Below are 16,581 nucleotides of genomic sequence, written 5' to 3' on the forward strand. Positions count from 1 at the left end.
CGTGGTCCTTCTATAGTTTCTACATGGCTTGTATATCATGAGGGATGCTGTGTTTTGTCGAAGGTTTATTCATGGAAACAATTTCGTGGTGTTTGTCCTTAATTCTGTTTATGTGATAGATTACATTTATCAATTTGTGTGTGATCAACCAAACTTGCACCTCTGTGATAAACCAGCTTGGTGTGATACTTTGAAATGATGGCTGGATTTAGTTTATTGAAGATATTTGTGTCTGTGTGGCTTCATCAAAGATATTGGTCTATAGTTTTTTTTTTTTTTTGCTATGTCTTTTTGGACTTTTAGTGTCAGGATAACAATGGTTTCAGAGAATGAGCAGGGAGGCATTTCTTTCTGTTCCATTTTATAGAACACTTTGAAGAGCAATTGTGTTCATTTTTCTTTAAAGGTCTGGTAAAATTCAGCAATGAATCCATCTGGTTCCGGTGCTTTCTTTGTTGGGAGATTTTTCATTACTACAACAGCTCCATTGCTTTTTATTGTCATGCTTAGGCAAGGGGTGGGTTTTGTTTGCTTGCTGTTGTTGTTGTTGTTCAATCTTGTTAGGTTACATATGTCTAGAAATTTACCTCTTCTATATTTTCCTGTATTTCCTATATTTCCAAATATATATATATTTCTGGAGCATTAGCTTTCAAATTATTCCTCAATATTTCAACAGTATCTGTTGTAATATCCCCATTTTGCCTTTATAGCTACCAATTTAGGTTTTGGTAATTTTGAGTTGTCATCTATGATTTTTTTAATGTTTTATAGTTATGACTTTTTATTTTATGCTCATTAGTGTTTCCCCATGGGTATTGGGTCTCCTGGAACTGGAATTACAGACAGCTGTGAGCTGCCATGTGGGTGCTGGGAATTGAACCCAGGTCCTCTGGAAGAGCAATCAGTACTCTTAACCACTGAGCCATCTCTCCAGCCCCTCATCTATGAATCTTTCGATCTTTTCAGAGAGTTGTTTGTTTCTTTCTTTGTTCATTTTAGTTCTCATCTTTATTATTTCCGTCTATTGGCTTAGGTTTGCTTGCTCTTGTGTCTCCAGGACCTTGAGATGTCTGAGACCTTTGTGGCATTCATTTATTAGTTTGTTTTTCTGGAGGCAAGGTCTTCCTGTGCAGTCTTGGCTGGCCTGTACTCACCATGTAGCCCAGGCTGGCCTCTGCCTTGCAGCATACTCAGGGCTGGGACTGAGGGCACAGCCCATCATACCTGGCTCCTTGTTATTTGAAACGTGAGACGCCCTGCCATAGACTTCCCTCTGAGAACTGCCTTTGTTGTTTCCCACAGATCCTTATATATGGATTTCCTACTCCTAGTTGACTCTGAAATTTTCTTAATTTCTCCTTTGAGTCTTCCAACAACACACTAATTATTCCAAAGCACGCTGTGTAATGTCCATGTGCTGTACAGTTCATCTGTTCCTCTGCTGCTGGTGTGCTTGCACTCCACTGTGACCTAAAAAGCTCCAGGAGATTGCTCCTGTTAAGACTTGCTTCATGTCCTAATACGTGATTTAGTCCGGAAACAGTTCCAGGAGCAGCTGCAACTAAAAATGTGCATTCTCTGTTTAGAGAAGCTGGGTGAGCCACATGCATTCTGTGTAGAGAAGCCGGGTGTGCCCACTGGGTCTACAGTGCAGTTTAACTCTATTGGCCTTTTGTCTTGATCTGTCTGTGGATAAGATTGTGTTATCACTATTATTGTATTATATTTTTATACTGAGGTCTGCCTGTCACTTAATAATGTCCAGTAGCTTTTGCTTTTTGAAATTGGGTGTGCTGATATTTGGACATACATCATTATACTCTTTTTTTTTTTTTTATTTTTGAGCAGGGTCTCCTGTAGCCCAGGTGGGTCATGAACCCATACACATGGTACACATGGTTGACTTTGAACCATCTGATCCTCTTGTCGCTACACCTCAAGTGCTAGGATTACAGGCATGTATTACCACGCCAGTGTTATGTGTTACTGAACCCAGGGCCTTGTGCATACCAGATAAACAGTGTTTTACCCTCAGCCTGCCACCATCGTGTCTTCATGATGTGTTTTTCTCTTTATTAGATATGACCTTTGTCTCTTGACCTTTGCAGCTTCGGCAGATATGAGCAGCTGGTTGCCTCTGGTTCCATTCGCTCATAATTCTCCATCTGTATCATCTGTGTTTGCGTAGCTGTCAACACCAGAGAGAACATCCTAAAGAGTGAATGATTGATTTTGCTCATGGCTCAGAGAGAGAAGTGCCTGGTTGCTTGGCCCCATTCACTCTGGTGTAATGCATGGCAACTGAGATTCAGGGGGCCCAAGAAACAAGACAATGAGGGAACCAAGGAAGAGATCCACCTTCAAACACACAACCTAAGAAAACTACTTCTTCCAATAGGCTACATTCTAAAATTTCCACAAACTCTAAACATAGCAGCTTGAAACCTTTAACACATGAGCCTGCTGGACACCTTTCATATTTAAATTATCATATATCCTTTCATTTCTAATCTGTGTGTGGTTTGCCCGTACAGCATAGTTCTTGCAGACAGTAAACAACCGGGCCTTCTTTTAATTTAGTCAGCCTGTGTCTTTTCCTTTCCTTTTCTTTTCAAGACAGGGTCTCACTATGTAGCTCTGGCTGTCCTGGAACTCACTATGTAGATCATGCTTGTCTAAAACTCATAAAGATCCACCTGCCTCTGCCTCCTGAGTGCTGGGATTAAAGACATGGGGCACTACACCTGGCCAGCTTGTATCTTTTATTAGAGAATAAAGACAGCTTGTATACAGGGTTATGTGTTACTTCTTATAGGGTTTTTTTTTTCTGTCTTCTGTTTTGTATAATTTTATTTAAGTATTTGTTGTTGTTTTAACGGGGATTTTAATAAGAGTCCTGCTCTACCACATCCTAGATCCTCCCACTGAAAATGTTTTATTTTGAGACAGGGTCTTCCTTAAGTGCCCAGGCTGGCTTTGAACCACCACAAACCCAAGGCTGGCCTTGAACTTATGGTCCCAGCCTGGACTGCAGGTGTGTACCACCACACTTGGTTATTCTGTCATGTTGTGTTTGATTCTTTTCTATCCTCATTGCTTATCTGTTCTTCTAGTGGATTCATTCCTCCCTGTGCATTCAGAGCTGTGTTTATCTTCCTCTTTGCCATGAAAGATTCCTCTAATGTCTTCTTCAGGGTTGACTGAGTAGTTACGAAGTCCCTTAGCGTGCACTTACCCTGAAAGTCTTTATTCGTCCTTTGGTTCTGAAGGCTAACTTTGCTGGATATGGTCATCTATGTTGACAGTTTTCTTTGCACGCTCTCCTGGCCTTTGCAGTTGCCGCTGAAGGACCACTGTGACCCTCCGCCTCTCTCACACAACTTTCTGATTCTTTTTTTCTTCTGCACTCTGCACAAGGGAAGCTCCTCTTTGATCCACTCTAAATGTCATCAAGGATGGATGTCCACCTTGTTCCTAAGATTTGGAAAACATTCTTCTGTTATTTCACTCAGGAAGTTTTCTTTCTTATTAGTTGTTCAAGTATCATACAAAGTAATGGGTTTTATGGTGACCTTCTCACGTACACACACGGTTATGCTTCCTAATAATCCATTGCCCTCCTCCCATCTGATGAGTTTCCTACGACGCTAGTCTGCGCCTCAGAACCACCTTCTCTAACAGAGCATGGGGACTGGTCCTGCAATGGCGCCTCAGGTTTCTGCATATCCTCTTCATAGTTTTCTAAACGTTAGAATGCATCAATCTTGTCTTCAGGCAGCGAGGCTTTCTGTTAAGGTGGGGTGCTGTTTGTTTGGCTGGCTGAGGTTTTTTCTTTGTTTAGGGGCAGTCTTCGGGGAGGGTTGTGGGACTTGTTTGTTTTTGTTTTTGTTTTGTTCTTTTTGAGACAGGATCTCACTATAGAGCCCTCGCTGGTCTGAAGCTGGCTATGGAGACTAGCCTGGCCTTGGATTTGCAGAAAACCTATTGCCTCTGTTTCCCAAATGCTAGAATCACAGGCATGCGTTTTGTGTTTGGTTTTGATTTTGATTTTTCTTTTTCTTTTTCGAGACAAGGTTTCTCTGTGTAGCACTGGCTGTCCTGGAACTTGCTCTGTAGACCAGGCTGACCTCAAACTCACAGAGATCCGCCTGCCTCTGCTTCCTGAGTGCTGGGATTAAATGTGCGCACCACCACTCAGCTGATTTTTGTCTTATCAAACTCATTATTTCTAAGATTTCTGTTGGGTTTTTTCCCCAAACTCTCTAGTTCTCATCTCTTTCTTGAGCCCCTTTCTCACTTGCAGACTTTAGTGTGTAATTTTCTTAGTGCTTTCCTACATTTTCTTGAGACTCGTTGTTGCTGCTGTTGTTTCTAAGCCTTCTTCTGAATTCTTTATGTGGCATTTCATCTTCTTCAATGTCTTTGAAGTCGGACGCCTGAGAACAATAGAACTCTGGAGCATCCTGTTGCCTTGTTCTTTCCAGATTTCTCATGTCTCTGTGTGGGAATTGACGCACCTGATGGATGGACATCTTTTCTGTTCTTACCTGAGAATCTTTCTTAAGGAGCAGTATTCTCTTTGTGTCCTGGGATTTCAAACTTTTGTGGACTACCAAATACTTTTTCAGTTGGATTTTGACACAGTATCAAGTGTGTTGGAGCCTGACGGTCTTGCTTTCTCTGAGGAACTTGTAAGAGTGGCATGCTTCTAGCATCTTCTAAGTGGATGGGGTAGGACAGTTGTGTTGCAGTCAGTGGAATATGTGAGGTACACCTTCTGTGATTATGTCCCCAGTCCAGCTGACAATGGACAACCTGAAAAGGTGTAGGAGGGAGCTGTCCTGTGGCCCTTCATGAGTACAGTGCCCATGGTCTTCTGTTCTTTCTTCTCTCTTCTGTTGCTGTAGGGGTGAATGAACAGAGCAGATCATCAGGTGAACCCCATCCCAGGCCTGCCTGCTTAGATCCTGGTTGTAGCTGGGGGTTTTAGCTTCTCTATTCTTTGAGTTAAAGTATTTGTTGAAGTCTAAGTGGTGGAGGGGGAAGTAAATTGTGTGTAAAGCAAGATGTATGGTATGCATACCACACCACACACACATACCACACACACCACACACACACCACACCACACACACACCACATACACCACACCACACACACCACACACCACACACACACCATACCACACTATACACACCACACCACACACACACACACACCACACACACCACACCACACACACACACACACACAGATGAGTTGGGCATGTAGTTTAGCAACAGAACATCCACATAATCCTCTCACGGCATCATGCTTGATCTTCAGTTCCAAGTGCAAAGGGAAAAACAAATAAGTAATTATGACAAAGGGCAGTGACCCAGACACAAACATAATGGAAAAAACAAGCACCAGAGATGATAGCCACAAGTCTAACAAAACGGGAAGGGTGGGGACAGAAATAACGGAAACCAAAATATCTGTGGGTGTTTTTCCATGTACGAGTGTGTTGTGTGTGCACTTAGTGCGTGTTCATGCATGTGTACGTGTGTGCATGTGTGGAGGCCGAGGTCAACATCGGTGTCTTTGTTGATCACCCTATACCTTGTTTCCTGAGACAGGGTCTCTAACTGCCTGCTGATTCGGTTAGGCTGACTGACCCCTGAGCATCACAGGTCTGCCTGTCTCTGCCCCGCGGTGCTGGCTGTAGGGATGCGTGTGGCTCTTATATGGGTGCGGGGAATCCGACCTCAGACCCCCACAGGCACATGGTACGCAATACACTGACTGGGTCATCTCCCCATGACAGAACCAACAAGCTGTAGAGGATGAGAAAAGGAAGAAAATCTTACAAGAGAAGAAAAAGCAGAAAACAAACGCGTTAGAACAGTCGGCAGGTGAGAAAGGGAAAGGTGGGGAAAGAGGTGGGGAGGAATTTGACTGTCAGAAGGGACGAGAGAAGAAATGACAAAAACTACATTAGAAAATAAAATATACATGTATACATACACATACACAAAGCAATAGGCAAATTAGAAAGTTAAAGGAAAGAAGGATAGGAGGGAGGGAGGGAGGGAGGGAGGGAGGGAAGAAGAAAGGAGGGAGGAAAGATAGCTCCTGTGTTTCCCCAAGCAGCAAGCCTGGGGTGACTGTCTTAAGATGACTGTTCATTAAGATACTACCCTTTTCTGTTTTTTATATTTAAAAAAAAAATAATTCTTTTAGCTAGGCATGGTGGTGCATACCTTTAATCCTAGCCCTTGCGAGGCAGAGGTAGGAGGATCTCTGTGAGTTCGAGGCCAGCCTGGTCTACATATTACATTCCAGACTGGTCAGGGCTACCTAGTGAGACCATGTCAAAAATTTTTTTGGCCGTTTAACACATGTATATGATGAAGTTTAGCCTTTTACCTGCTCTCACCCTGCCTCACCCCTCCTCCTACTGTAACCCTTCTTCTCGGCATGTCCCCTTCTTACCTTCATGTCCTTACTGTAACACTGCACTTTTGTCTAGATGCCAGCTTGCAAGGCAATGCCCAACTCACCTAAGTTCAGGTCGCCCTTCTGTTCTGCGTTTGTTTCTGGGACACTTTTGCCTATGTCTGTCCCTTCTATTACTCCTCCTGTCTACCATACCATCTGGCACTTGTGCGCTTAGGGTTTTCTTGAACTCTGATCTGATAACCAATAATAATATAAAAGATTTATTTCATTCTTTTTTGCATGTGTGTGTGCATGTATGCGTGCGATGTGCTCAGGCACACACATACGCACATTTACTCATGCATGCAGGTGACTGTGATGGAAGCCAAAAGCATCATATCCTCTGAGAGCTGGAGTTCCAGGTGGTTGTGAGCTGCTGGATGTGGGTTCTGGGAACTGAACTTGCTTAACCAATTAGCCAGGTCTTCAGGTCCTGTCTGTCCGGCATTGAGCATAAATACTAGTTCCGCCCACCTTGTTGAGTAAACTCCTCTCTGTTTTGAGCCACAAAACAAGCTATTAAGTGCTACTTGTACCTCATCTTTTCCCTTGCTTCTTCAGAATGTGATCACAGTTCTTAGACTCTCTTGCAGCTAGATGCAGACCTTGCCATACATGCTCAATCAGTTACAATCAGCAGGGGCATTTACATCTCTCATGGAAAAGGTTCGTGCAACACTGTCCTTGGAAGCCTGTATGGTGAACCCAAAGAAGTAAGCAGACAGTTGTGGCAATTCCGGTGACCCCCCCCCCCAGACACCCACCCACCTGACTGCCCTCATACTAATTTTCTGCTTGCCCTGTATGCTGATCTTGGCTTACCCCAGAATCTAAGGGCATTCCACGGATGTAGGCACCCCACTGGAGCTCCAGAGGCTTAAAATTCTTGCTGAGGGAGAAATCAAATCCCTGCTTTCCAGCAAAACAACTCCCAGCCATCAGAGAGACTCGTGTGCCCTGCCTGACATTTAAAGTCCCTGCATTGTTTCATATAGAAGTGGCATTGTCAGAACCTAAAGAAGTAATGGACTTCACACCTAGATTTCTTGGGTTCAAATCCCGACTCTGCCACTTTATAGTCAATTCCTTAACCTCTGTGCTTTGGTGTCCCCATCTGTAAAATGGGAATGCTAACAGCCCCATCTCTTTGGGCTGGTGTGAGGCATAGATGGGTTGATCTGTGTGAAGTGTTCCTGTCATGTCTGCCACAGACATAGGAGCTATGTGAGCATGTGGTTCTCATGATCTCACGAGATTCTCATAAGATAGGAAAGTAGGAGAAACACACACACACAGTTCCCTTTACAAGAGAGAAAACCAAACCCAGAGAAGCTGAAGTTGCTTTTCAGGCAACACAGCCAACAATAACCACGTGGTTACCCAAAGCAAGGATTCCGAGTCCCACAAATGTGGCATACAAGGCCCTGAAAACTGGCGACTCGGTGTCTCTCCCTCCCCTGGCATTCCTGTGGCTTCATCACACATTCCCTGTGTCTCCCAGGAACATCTGTGCTCCTACCCCAAGCCTACTATGGGTATGTCAGTGGCCTCCACCTCTCCACACTCTTGCTGCTTAGTATCAGGCGGGGATCCTCTGGAAACCACACTCATTTCTCGGTGGCAATGCTGGTGGCACTGTGGTAGCACTACCACACTTTCAAACACCTCTCCAGGACCTGCCGCAAGGCCTCTCTGGTGCAATTGCCAAGGGCCAGTACAGGGGAGTCTTGTCAGAGGTGGAGGCTAGACCCATAACTGCACTGGGAGGTGACAGAAAGGGCTTATGTAGGTGTCCTTGGACAAACCGAGGACAGAGGATTATCGAGCCAACTGCATGGGAACCAGATGTTATCTGGGAAGCAAGAATCCAGTGCACAGAGTATGTGGGTGGGATCCTGGGGCAGGGTACAGAGCTCAGCAGTTGCCCTGATGAGGTGTTTATGTGAAAGGGTGTGATGTGGCTGCCAACGGTTTCAGGGTGTTCTGGGTTTGCAGCTCACACAGACCCTTCCCAGATGAGTCTCATCAGCCCGGGCAGCCACATTGTCACCTTGAGTCACAGATGAGGATAGGACACTCAGAGGTACTTGCTTCTGACCTCACCCCTGGACAGACACAAACCAAACCCAAAGAGATTGGGTAGGTCCGGAACATGTATGTGACTTGAGGCCGGCGGGAGCCGGGCCAGCACGGAGGACAGACACTGCTAGGCGCCCAGATTGTTGCCACCTTGGAATGCAGCCCCTGAACCGCAAGATCATTGGATTTTTCCAGAGAAGCTGGAATCTGGGCTTTAAAATTGTGAGCTTTCTCATCCTTTAATGTTGACAGCTAATATAATTTCTATTGAGCAAAACAGTAATACATTCCTGGGCTGGCCTAGGCTCCAGGACGCCAGTGTGCCAACTAGGACCCACGTGTTAGCCTCCAAGATGCCAGCAAGGCTGGGATGAGCCCCTAGCTCCCTCAACTGAATTTTAAAAACTTTTAAATACCTCTGGGATGGGTCAGATCACAGTCAACACAAAGGAATTATTTGCCAGGGGCTTGCATGCCAGGCATAGTCTAGAGGGTATGAACCATAACTTGAGAAAAAAAGAAAAAGAAAAACCCAACCTCACAGACACATACTCTAAGGGAGAGACACAAACAGATACGTTTATGGAATTTCCAGTGTGTTAATAGTAATTGCCAGGGAGAAAACCAAACCAAACAGGGGATGAAAACATTTCACGTGAATATTGCAATTTCAGATAAGGCAGGCAGAAGCCTACTCTTCAGATAGTGGGTCTGGGAGAAGATTGAGGGGATGGGGGGCGTCACGTAAGAACAGACATGGTAAGGGCAAGAGGTAGTGGGTGACTTCAGGGAATCAGGGTCTTCAGACACAACAGGGCTGCTACACGTCTGAACTCACAGAGACTGACAGCGTGGACAAGACAAAATGCTCAAAACAAACAAATCCCGCATGGGGAAGCAGAAGGCACAAAGTCCCTCCCTTCACCAAAGAGCTATTTGTAATTGATACTGGGAAAAAAAAAAAACAAAAAAACAAATCAAGTTCTCCAATGGAGTGTCACTGGGGTTATAACCATATTCCAGGGCAGGCCCCATTCCCAGGCTAACACAAAATGGACTCCACGTATTGTGTGTGTGTGCATGTGTGGGCATGCGTACGTGAGCTCTTTCTTTTTTGATTTGGTATTTTTTGTCTTATTGGATTTGTTGTTGTTGTTGTTATTGTTGTTGTCTTTTTAAAATGCATTTTAATTTTCACTTTTTATTTTATTTTTTATTTTGAGAGAGAGAGAGAGCCTGAAGACGAGAGGCTAGAGAGGTAGGAGGATGTGGGAGGAGTTGGGGAAAGGGGAAGAATATGATAAAAATATATTGTATGGATTTTTTAAATAAATTAAGTTTTATAAAAAGAATAGTTAAACATTAGTGAGGTGAAGTATTATGGAAAGTTCTTGCTCCGGGTCAGCATACCAAGCTGGGGTCTAGAGGTGGGGGCCAAGGCTGCGTCTCAAGTTAGCAGCCAAATTTGGCAGTGTGTAGGAGTCTTCCACATGGCTTGGATGACATGAGAGCGGCAGATCTGAGAAGCCATGTCAAGTACGTAAGGTCTGGCACTGTGCGAGACCAGGAGAGGCCACTGGGGAAGGCAGCCGAAGTTGCTGTGGGGATCCCAGGATGGAATGTGTCACGGAGAGAGGCTGTAGCGGGCTGGAGTCCCTGAAGAGAGGCCAGGAGAGGTCATTGGAGAAGGTACAGCCGAGCTGCAGTGAAGCCCCCAGCGTACAGGAGAAGCCAAGACCATGGTACAGCCACCGCTACAGCGGCAGCTACGGAGTGGAGCCAGCCTGAGCCTAGGACACAAGCTGTGTGAGCTGAAGGGGGCAGAACCTGACCTGAGTTGCCCAGGTCTTTCAGAGACCAGACGATCGTAAGTTCATAAGTGGGTCCCAGATGTCAGGCACCGAAATTGTACACTACTGAAGTACACTTAAATTGTGTTTTGCTTTTGTGATTGTGCCCTTGTTCTTCCCTCCTGAAGTATGAAAGTAACTTTTAGTCGGGCATGGTAATACATGCTTTTAAGGCCACACTCGGGAGGCAGAGCAGACGGATCTTTGTGAGTTCAAGGTCATCCAGGTCTACAAAGAAAGATTCAGGACAGCCAGAGTTGTTACATAGAGAAACTCTGTCAAATGAAAAAAAAAAGAAAAGAAAAGAAAAGAAAAGAAGAAATAAGAGAGAAGAAAAAAAGGAAGAGCCCAAACAAAATAAAAAATTTTTTTTTACAGCAACTCAAAGTTTTAAGGCCATAGATATTATTTTAAATTGACTTTGGATATTTTAAGGAGACTGGGATTTTTAAATTTATTTATTTATTTTATATGTATTAGTATTTTACCTGCATATATCCATGTCCCACACACATGAGCTACAGACAGTTGTGAGCTGCCATGTGGGTGCTGCCAATTGAACCTGGGTCCTCTGCAAGAGTAGCCAGTGTCACAACCACCAACCAAGCCGTCCAGCCATCCCCAGACTGAACTTTTAAAGTCAGAAGTTTTAAAGACTATGAGTTTTTTTTTAAGTTGGGTTATTTTATATTGTGATATGGTATTAATATAGGATCTTGGGGATAGATGAGAAATGAAAAGTTATTGTTTAATAGCATGAGTGTGGTACTGTCAGGCTGACAAGTCCTGGTCAGATTTTTATGCTTTTTTTTTTTTTTTTGCTGTTTTTTGTTTGTTTGTTTGTTTTGTTTTTTGCCAACTTGACACAAGACAGGCTCGTCTGGAAAGAGGAACCTCAACTGAGAAAAGGGTTCCATCCAGTCCTCCCGTAGGCAAGTCCGTGGAGCATCTTCCTGATTATGATTGGTGTGGGAGGACCCAGTCCACTGTGGGTGCTGCCATTCCTAGGCAAATGGTACTGGGTGTGTAAGAAAGCAGGCTGAGTAAGTCATGGGGACAAGTCAGCAAGCAGCTCCCCTCCGTGCTCTCTGCTTCAGCTCCTGTCTTGAGTTCCTGGCCTGACTTCCCTTCATGTTGGACTACAACCATATGCTGAAATTAACCCTTTCCTCTCCAAATTGCCTTTGGTCAGTGCTTTCCATAGCAATAGAAATCTAACAAAGACACATGACGGGGCATTTTTGTGGAGACAGAAGTATTTTACATCTAATCTTTAATGCAAAATGTCCAACATCATTAATTTTCCAGGAAACAGAAACTAAAACTTCAGTGAGCTATCCTCCCATCTGTTAGAAAGGTCAGGAACAAAAAGGTGACGGGCAGCTGTGGACAGAGGAGGAGAAAAGACAAGCTGTCCGCTGCTAGTGCGGTCACAACTTAGTACAGGTGGAAGATTCTCCTCGAAGCTTGGCACTAGAGTGTGTTAGATTTTATTATTATTATTATTTGAGTCATTTTTTGACATTTGTTCATTCAAAATTGGATTTCTTGGAGAAGGAACTCTGTCTGAACACAAAATTCGCTTACAGCTCAGGCACACTTTCTGTGCTCGGCTCAGGGGAATCTGCGCTGTGGTTTTCATTTTGAGCCCGAAACAGGGTCGGGACATGGAACTCATGGCTCGTGGTGTCAGCAGCACTAAAATGCTCCAAATTTCAGGGCACTTCAAATTTAGGGTTTTGAATTGAGGGTACTGCTCTCAGCTGTGGAAGTATAAAAAGTATGATGTGGAGGTTCCTCAGAAAAATTACGAATGGAACCACCATCGGATACATGACTGGGAATAAAATCGGTGTCTATGCGGACCCTGGATTCTCACACTCTCCGCTGCACTGTTCCCAAGGGACACGGTGTGGCTGAAAGCACAGCTGAGGGAAGAGCTGAGCACACTAAGCTGTTGTCACAAGACTGAGGAAATGGGAGGCAGCTGGGTGGTGGCGGCGCACACCTGAATCCCAGCACTCGGGAAGCAGAGGCAGACGGATCTCTGTGAGTTCGAGACCAGCCTGGTCTATGGAGTGAGATCCAGGACAGGCTATAAAGCTACAGAGAAACCCTGTCTCAAAAAGATAAAGAACAAAAACAAAAGAGAGAAATATGAGGTGCTCTGCATGTACTAGCTCAGTTCATTGAGTACACAATATACCAAACATCATTCTGCATTCCACAACCGGCTATCACCTCGTATCAGATTTTAAAAGAAAGTGATCGCATCTGATAAGGGTGGTGGTTACGGGTACACAGACTTGCCAGAGGCCGTCAGGCTCTGTGGACAGCAGAGGAGCTAGAGATGACAGACAAACCCAGGGAACCATCTTTCTATGAGGAGGTAGATGGGAAGACCTGTGGAAGGGAGGGAGGGAGACACGAGACACAGGAGCAAGGGTGAAGAACAGGGTTCCGGAAAGCCGGCAGCCTACCATGGCGAGCAGAGCATAGGCACAGATAGCATGGGTGAGGAAAGCTGGGTGAGATCATCCAAGGGACGGAAGGGCATCAGCCCCTCTCTTGCTTAACCCCAGGACACCTGTGTATTATCAGCAAGGTTTCCCAGCTCTGTTTGTGGTATCTTGGTGGGGCCACTCCTTAAGGCCATGAAGAAGTATAAGACATGGGTCTTCTCTGGGTGTTAGCTGGATGACTTTTGACACATGATTTGGTAGACTCTCAATGCCCTTATATTTAAATCCAGAATAAGATTTTAAATGAGGCATTATATTAAAATTCTTGGTAATATGTTAATGCATAGAAATTTATTTTTATTAGGAAGGCAAGATGAATACAAGGAGATAGGACGCAATGAAGGATATTTTTGGATGGTATAGGCTGGACCCGCCTTCAATCTTGGAAGCAGAGTTGGAAAGGAAATAGAAGATAGGAAAGGGGTGGAATTCACTCAACCTTCATGTATTCCAAGCATGAAGCATGCAGTGGGTTTGGACAAAAGAGGATCCTTTCTCCCTTCATAGTGCTGCCCTGTGTGCAGTTTACATAGATGTGTGTGTGCTGATTTCTAAAAGTGACTTAGTGGGTGTGCACATGAGTGCAGTACCCACAGGGGCCAGAAGGGGGCTCAGATCCCATGGAACTGGAGCTGAAGGCAGTTGTAAGCTATTAAGCATGGGTGTTGGGAACCAAACTTGGGTCCTCTGGAAGAGCAGCAAGTGCTCTTAACCACTGAGCCATTTCTCCAGCCCTATGTGTGCTGACTTCTGCATCTTCTTCAAGACTAGTGGGTTGAACAGGGAAGACAGGCACCATGTCTGTTTGGCTGCCATACCTGTAGAGTCCGGAATACTGCCAGGCAGAGAGCAGGCACTCAACAAACATTAGTGCCATCCAGGGCACAAGGAGATACCAAAGCCCTCACCGCTTTCAATCTAAAGCTAGAGTCTAAATAGCAAATTGTTTTCTGAGGTCCATTTCAAGACCTTTGAGAGAAGAGATATCAGGTAAGTTGCCATGGTGAGCTCAAAGGAGAGAGACAGGCTTGGGTAAGGAAGTAGACAAGAGAGGCTGGTGTAGGATGTCAGGTCCTAATGCAGGCACCAGAGGCTGTTAGAATGGGAATGCACACAGCTCTAGGAAACGGGGCTCTCTGGGACTGAGGAGCCCAGGATCTAGGGAACTCCTGGGTCCTAGAGGTCTGGAGCTCAGAAGGACATCCCCATCGCTTTGTGGATGGCTTTACCCACTGCGGCACGGCAGCTGAGGGCCACCACCTGCGCGAGGTAGAAGCAGGAAGCAGTAAAGTAGGCAGGGAAGAGCAGTGAGGGGAAGAGGTCCGAGGGAGGAAGGGCACAGGAGGGGTCTTCATCCAGAAAGCAGGGCCTCGGGGCCTCACCCACCCAAAGCCCTCCACCCCGCCTCTAGAATAGCCCACCATGGAGGCCTCTGTAAACCTGGTTTGGGAAATGGTTGTCTCCGTTCCCTCATCTTTCCCTCCTGCCGTCTGCTCATTCCTCTCATGTCTCCTCACGCCCCTCTGTTCTTCCTTGCTTGCCCAGAAAGCTACTCTTTCATGAAGAGTCACTCATGAGTCATGGTGATGATACCATGACCCTAATGACAACACCCTGCCATTTACCCAGCCCCTGCCTCCCGGGCCAGCATTCCCTTCAAAGCCAAGTTTGTCCGAGACAGGGGAAGGTGTCTGTAACAGCCCTTGACAGTCTGGTTCTCCGGCAAGGAGGCAAGGTAGACAGAAGGAAGCTCTTCCTGGCAGGACCCTTTCATCAGAAAAACTAGGCCGACACTAATAGGGGAAATGGTTAAAAAGTAGAGAACCTTCCTTGTTGGGGTCTCAGTGGAAGCAGAACCACCATCCTGAGCCATCTGCTCCCAGGCCCCACATCACTTTGTAGCTGTACAAAGCCCTGGCTCATGAGGTAGACAGCTGGAGTTGCCAGGCACCTTCCAAAACATGTTGTGCCTTTTTGCCTTCCTTCTGTGGCTTGGCTCACCAGGCCTGAGAATTCCATACACCTGGGGTGGGCCAAGTTGGGACCTCAATCAGAAACATCACTGTTTCCAGCCCGAACACCCTGAGCAGCCTCAGGGGACGAGACAGACAGGCCTAAGGCCCTGAGATTAGCAAGGGGCACTTCCAGGTTGCACACAGCAGAACACCAGGGAAACAAGGAAGCCCAGAATAACTTCCTGGGGCCTGATGAGGGTATTTGCTGTAGAGAAGTGGCTGGCTTCAAGGGGAAAACTTGTGCCCAGCTCACAGCCTGGGGCCAGATCGCTCCTGGCCCAGACTCCCTCTGGACAGAGCCAAGGCCAGTGTAAACACTGTGAGGGAAACATGGTGTCTCCTGGCAGGGATGCTCCCTAACAATGCTCTGGATTCCTTCACGGCACTCACCAGTGCAGCTGGAAAAGGCATTGACCTTTCGTTTCTGCCCTCAGTCAGACAGCCCCTGTCTCGGTGCCCTCAGGTCGTCCTGTCCATCTGTCCAGCCCGTGTGGATGGTGGGTCAATGCTTGGAGGCTGGCTTGCTTCACAGAACCCTTGCTACACGCTCTGGGCACTGACTGGGATGAAGGAACGATGCCAGCATGACTCTTCCCCTCACCACTACTGCCCTCAAGAAATACCCAGCCCTAGAGGAGGACAAGCAACTATTCAGGAGCCTCCAGAGACCGCCATTCTAAAGATGGTGGGGGTCTGGAGTCTAGGAACAGCCCCTCACGAGGGAGCAGGAGTGGGAACGAGGAGTTTGCTCAGGAGAGTCACACTCCTGGAGGAGGCACGATGGGACATGGTAACCAGGATAGAGGCTTACCTCTCTAGAGACCAAGCCTGGGCATGTGGCCGTTGTGACAGCTACAAAATGGCTATGACCTCTCCCGTCTGTCTGAGCTCACCCAGCATCACCTGCCCAAGGTTCTGCAGTGGCCATTGTGTGGCCGTTGTGAGTCTGAAGGTTGAAGCAGGAGCAAGGGCCTGACCCGCAGGCAGTCTGAACTTGGGGTAGCCTGTACTCACTCCAGAGTTTTGGTTTCCTCTTGCTCTGGCTGGAGCCTACCCTTAAGGCAGAGCAGCCATGAGGAAGCTCACAAACTTAGAAGTAGCACTGTGACCTGGGTCTGAACACGGCCCGTGGCCCCCGAGGGCAGAACGAAGGCTTCAGTAGAGACCATTCTGGAGATAGAAGAGCTGGGCAAACACACCAAAGGAAGGAGAGGTGCCCAGAAAAGAGGCTGTGGCTGCAGGAGGGAGGAGAGGACCAGGCGACACTGGTGACACCTGATGAACAGATGATGGCACCTTTGCTTCAGAGAACCACAGAGCAGGTGACATGAGAGGTATGGAAGGGACAGGTGGCCAGGGACCACCGGGCAGCACCCTGGGCCTAGCTGACAGCTGTGTTGCCATTCATTTATTCTAAACACGTTTATCAGGACATCAGAGACAGCAGGGACTTGGGCATCCTGCCTGGGCTCTGTCCGCCCTTGTTAAGTTCAGTCTATGTGACAGTTTCTAACAAGTGTGACCCTCTGCCTTTTGTTTCCTCATGTGTCGAGGCCTCCTCCTGGGGTTGTTATGAGGATCACTGTGTGGACTGTAAAGCAATGTTGGACTAAGCACTCACGGGCCTCTCTA

The sequence above is a fragment of the Chionomys nivalis genome, chromosome 5 (assembly GCF_950005125.1).
Source record: "Chionomys nivalis chromosome 5, mChiNiv1.1, whole genome shotgun sequence".
Lineage (NCBI taxonomy): Eukaryota > Metazoa > Chordata > Mammalia > Rodentia > Cricetidae > Chionomys > Chionomys nivalis.